This window comes from Antrostomus carolinensis, unplaced genomic scaffold (assembly GCF_000700745.2).
Source record: "Antrostomus carolinensis isolate BGI_N321 unplaced genomic scaffold, ASM70074v2 scaffold45086, whole genome shotgun sequence".
Classification (NCBI taxonomy): domain Eukaryota; kingdom Metazoa; phylum Chordata; class Aves; order Caprimulgiformes; family Caprimulgidae; genus Antrostomus; species Antrostomus carolinensis.
Window position 1 is genome coordinate 1 of NW_010323401.1, and position 5,673 is coordinate 5,673.

Sequence of the window (5,673 nt, forward strand, 5' to 3'; positions counted from 1 at the left end):
CCTGGTAGAGTCAGGAACTTGACCTCGTGGAAGAACAGAGCAAGGGCCGCTCCGCTGTGCCTTTCCCCTGCCCAGCGACACAGCCTTTCAGACTGATCTACACGCTGCCATGCGCTTTGACTGCACATTCAGTCTCCTCTTCTTTGGGCTGGCCTTGGAGTTGCATCTTCCAAAAGCTGTTCAGATCTGGAGCTTGATTCTCCTCCCGTGCTGTCTGACACTGGAGAACTCTGTAAAGTCACCTAATTGACAGATATAAATGGGGAAAGCATTTACTGGCATCTTCCAAGGGTTTGCACAAATGCTTTAGTGTCTCTGATCACTTTGTTCTCCCATCTGTAAAATAAAACCCAGATGTTCTAAAGCAGTTTGTGAAGGTAAACTTGCTTTTGTAAAATGTCTTGAAGATGAAAAGCATGAGAAGCAATATTAAAATTACTAGAGTGCCTTTTTTAGGATAGTCATATTCATGGATCTTACTATCACTACTGTAATCCTGAAGCATTGCTCTTCATGACTAGGAATACTGGAATACTGAAATAGATCTAGAGTAGTTTGTGTACAAATATTAATTTTTCTTTTGTGTTAAGTCTTGGTATTTTGATTATACGGCTTCTTGTGATTGTTTGATGTGGATCACTTTTGGTGGGTTGTTAGATATGAGAACATGCTGAATAACTGTTATATCCTCATCTGTCATTTGACTGAGTGTTATTTTTGCTTTCTGTGATGACGAAATTATGTTGATGAGTGGTTGTACGTGCTCAAAACACTTCTGGTTTTTGCCTCCTGTCTTTAAATTACTGTCTTTTCTGTCTTAAGGGTCCCTTTTTCGTTCTTCTGACATGTGAAATAGGTGTGTATTTACAAGTTTACATTAATTCCCTTACAACTAGAAGAAGGCCCGAGAGTCTTAAATGTTAACAGGTCATGGGTACCCATGCAGCTCCTAAATGGGGACAAGGTGGGGAGGACCTGACAAGAATTGTGTCAGTATGAACCCAACTGATTTTATTTTTATAGAGCTGTGGTGTAGTACTGTTTAGAATTCCATGCTTACCTCAGGTGAAATCACTTAGCTGCAGAGGGTAGTGGGAAATGACTGTGTACAGTAGTCCTTGTTGTTTTCTCTCCATGCTTCCGTAGAAACCTGCCTGTTAAGGTACAAAACTGTATTCAGTAAGAAGCTTTGACATGAAGCATGAGGCTTGGTGGAGAGGTCCAAGGTAGCTGAGACAATGCAGAGCATGCAGTTCTTCAAAGTAATGCAAGATTTCTGGCTTCTTTTCCTCAGATGTACTTCAGAGGGTTGCTAAAATGAGCAGGCCTTGGCTTTAGCTTTTGAAAAGCGAATGCAAATGTTATTTAGTATTTTCAGAAATGTTTGTCCTGGAAAGTTTGTCAGCTATGAAAATTTCCAAATTTCTGTCTGCTGTTGTTCCTAGGACAGAATGATTAACTGTTCTGTTACAGATGTTTATCATAGCTGTAATTCAACTGACTTTTTCCTCAGTAATAGTATAATCCATTTAGAGTAGCAGTTTCCCAGGAAAAGAGAACCTGTACTTTTCAGTGTCTGTGGAACGTTGCATTGCTCAGCACCTTGCATGACGGATGCCATTTGACAAGCACCATATTTTAGTGTTGTTTTTAGGCTGGGACAGACTCCTAAGTCATTAGAAAGAATTTGGCATTGAGAACATACTTCCTTAGATCCACCTACAGGTCACTCTACTGAACTGTGGCCAGATGTTCAATAGATGTTATGTGGTAGTCCTTAAAATCCATTAACATTATGTAGTCAAATGTTCTCCGGCTTTTGAGATTCAGGGTTTTTGGGTTTCCAGAAGGGGATGAACTATTTCACAGCTGGAGCATCTCCACAATATCAATCCGTAGGAATCTTCTATGGGGTGCTCAGCGATATGGTTTAGTAGTGGACAGGTACAGTGGACTCAATGATCTCAAAGGACTTTTCCAACCAAACAATTCTATGATTCTAGAGCCAGGACCATGACATAAATGTGCCTCTGGTCTTGAAACTGTTGACATGGGGAGGGGAATGGTTTTGTTGCATTACAGTGTATTAAAGCGAGGAAGACTGAAGAACATGAAGTGCTGACATCATTCTTTTTCACTTCACCTTTCTTGTCAAATAGAAACACAAAAAGACTCACTTCTAGGTACTATGATTACTGATGCATTGTTATTTATTAAGATAGATGAAAAATAACTCAATTTTCATTTTTAAGTGTTCTGTCCAATTTAGCTGCAGAGGTTGTCTCCTGAATTTAAGTAACTGCAGTGATTTGATTTACTGATTTTTGGCATAGGGAAAAATATGATTCCAGAAAATACGAAGAAAGATATGCTATGTATGTAGAAAATTATTAAAAATAGGTGACTGTTTAGCAAATTAAATTCAAATATTACAGCTATTGTGAGTTACATTGTTACAATGTGATGATTATGTTGTTTTAGAGAAAGCTAACAAGTAGTCACTGGAATTTGCAAAAAGTAATTCTGACTGCCACATCTCGACAATTTCTCTGTTTCTCTGTGTTTTGACTAAAGTGGCTGTTATAGTCCCTAATTTCAAGAGCAGTCCGAAAGGGATGCTGTTAACATAAAAAAAAAAAAATTAAAAAATTACCCTTTCTTTGAATATATCTGTACCAACTAAGATCCAAAGAACAGAAAGAAATTAAAGAGATATATGTATTTTAGTTTTATTAAGTTACATGTTCTTTAAAGTACATTTGGAAATAAACTCTGTATAAGAGATAATGTGTTAGATATAAAAATAGTATGTTTCTGAGCTGCTTTTCTATATTTTACAGTGTTGAGAAATACAATTTATGTGATTTTTGGTGCCTTTAGAAGTATACTATGTTACTTCCTTACATAAAGTAAATAAGCAAAGACAACTTCTATAATTTGTATTTGTTGTGTTTGTTTCATCTCTCAATTTTCTTTTTTTTTTTGCTACTATGTTTTGTCCTGTTTTCTGTTATTTGTGATGGAGTTATTCCTAAGAAAGATAATCAGTGAATGACCAGTGAACAAAACATTGTCAAATGCCCAAAGTGAAAAATAAACCAGAAATGAGGGTAATTTATTTTAAGACTTTACTGCTGTGGTGTTGATTAGAAAACATAAAGGAAAAGAAAACAAAAAATGCCAGTGCTGCTTTATATTGCCTTTAGAAATTAATCTAATACAAAGCCCAAGGAAAAAATGTTTCCTAAGTGCATGTTTCAGGACATAATTATTTTTGTAAGAATTTTTTGTTATTACTATACTTGGTGTAATTGGGTTCTGGATACGCCTATGTACTTCCTGCAGTCAACAAAAGAAGAACAGCTGCCTTTACAGATATGCTTATTGATTGTTCCTAATCCAGTTGAGGTAAGAAATAAAGAGTGTATTATTTTTGATTAGGGTAGTATTTGAATAGATGCTTTTTAATTCAGTAGAGAGCTGCTGCTGTGCATGCACCCTATTTTATGAAGCAGTTGCAAGTAAAATGGTTTGAAGGAGGAAGAGGGAGTATAAAGGTCGATAGTATTAAGAAAGGTTCTTGGCACTGACTAGAAAGTACCTTCATCAAACTAAGAGATGTCTCATCTCTCTGGGTTATGAGCAGCCATTTCTACTCTTCTGGTTTGAAAGATGTGGTTTTAATCTTGTTATCTTTCCATCTAAATCTGCTCTCTGGGGCTCTTTAGATAGATTTTAACTTGTTGTAAGATCCTTACTAGCCTGTTCTGGGGATGTAGGGCTGCTTCTCTGAGGAGAACTACTTGCTGATGCCTAAAAGAAGTCTAGCTCCTTTTTTCTCTACTTTGGCCCAGAAAGTAACCAGCTGTAAGATTTTGGCATCGACCCTGTCTCTTAAAAGCGATCTGTCAAGAGGGGAAGAAAAACAAACCCATGCAGTTTCACTCTTTATGTGCAAGGCAGCAAGAGAGGAGTGAGTGTGTGAGCTTGTGTTAAGGGTTGGGAAGACAGGATGGTTATTGTTTTGATGTTTTTTTCCTTCAATCCCCTTATCTTTCCTCTTGAAGAAGACTCGTGCTTTTCTGTGGAAGAGTGGTTATTTGAAAACCAATAAAATCATGTCGTATGTGTCTGAAGGGTAAAAGCTTAGGTGTTTGAGAGAGAAGGAGATTTTTAGCCAGATTGCTTAAGGTTAAGGAAGATTAATTTTGTGGTGACTTAATATTTTGCTTTGTACTAAAAGTAAGAAGGTGATTTTTGAATATTAAATTTTAAAAGTATTTTATTGCTCTAAAATTTAAATGTCAGGAAAAACACCCAGTATGGAGGACATTTTTCTTCTTCTGTTCAAGTTACCTCATAAAGTAGAAATGGGTAAAGCACACACACAACTCGAAAGAAATGACTGTGGCAGCTTGCTGTCAGATGGCAGGAGCGTGAAACTCCCAACAAAATGTGGAGTGAATCGTAGACTTGGAGGTTACTGATTTCTGGTTTTGAAAGTGTGCTGTTCTTTATTTGTGCCTGCTCTGCTGGGTCCCAGTAAAGCCTTCTGTTTTTCTTTCAAGGACAGAAGCGATCTCTGCTGGTTAATGTTCATTTAGTACTTATGAAGTAATCACTTCTACTTCTCTCATTTTTTTTTCCTCAGTAGCTTGCCAGGCTGTAGTCATAGAATGTGTTTCACTCTCATGCTACAAAAATCCTCATATTTTTTGTAATTTCCAAAAATTAATTTGTTGGTGATGACTCTTGAGATGTTTTTCATGGCAATGCTGATCAAATGACACTGACTCAGATGCTTCCATCCTCCACTCCTTTCCCTTTGTTCTCTTAAAAAAAACCAACTTCTGTATTATCAAATTTTTACTCTTTCTACTGCCCCTACACTGCGCCTGAGCCATTTGTGCTGTGTGATCCTCTTGCTCTCTTTCAGGGGTGGGTGGAGAGGGGGAGTGGCAGAAAGGGCAAACTTGTTTGAGGGCCTTGTTCAGTTCCCACCAGACAGCTCTGGAGGCTGGAATGCCAAGTATGTTTCTTCTGCCTGCTTTCTGAACCTCTGCTGCATGCCACTTCTGCAGGCTGGAGTGTGTCTAGAGAGCAAAAGTCTTCATGGCTTTGTTTCTTGGGATATGCTATATCAAATGGAAGGAACAGTTCCCTTGGTTGCATTGGGTGATGCAGCAGCCTGCATCAGAGATGTCAGGGTCAGATACTGATCTGCAGTAAACTGAAATGTTCATTGTCAAGAGTTCTAGTAATCTATTTTGCTTTTCTGTATTTCTTCATTTGCTTTGATCAGAAAGTCTTCTTAAATTAAGTGGATTAATTATGTGAAGATTCAGGATTTTTTTTCTTTTTCATTTATGAAATTTTTACAGATATGCAAGTCTAACGCAGAATGAGTTGCTGATGTAGACTCCTAGTGTGCTGGCTTAAATAGGTAATTTCTAGTGGAATACAGGAAAGAGATTGTCTCATCTTTAAGACTGTAGCAGAACGGCAGAGGAATTGTAAGAAACAATGCTCAAGCTGGGGTCTATGCATCCTGCTTTAGCTCTTCTCAGATGTAAAGGCAACTCCCAAAAGGAAGGTGACTCATTGAGTATCAGTGTTGCTAGTGTTTGCTCCAGTTGTCTCTCTGCATTCCCCTTCACAGTGGCATTGGGTGCC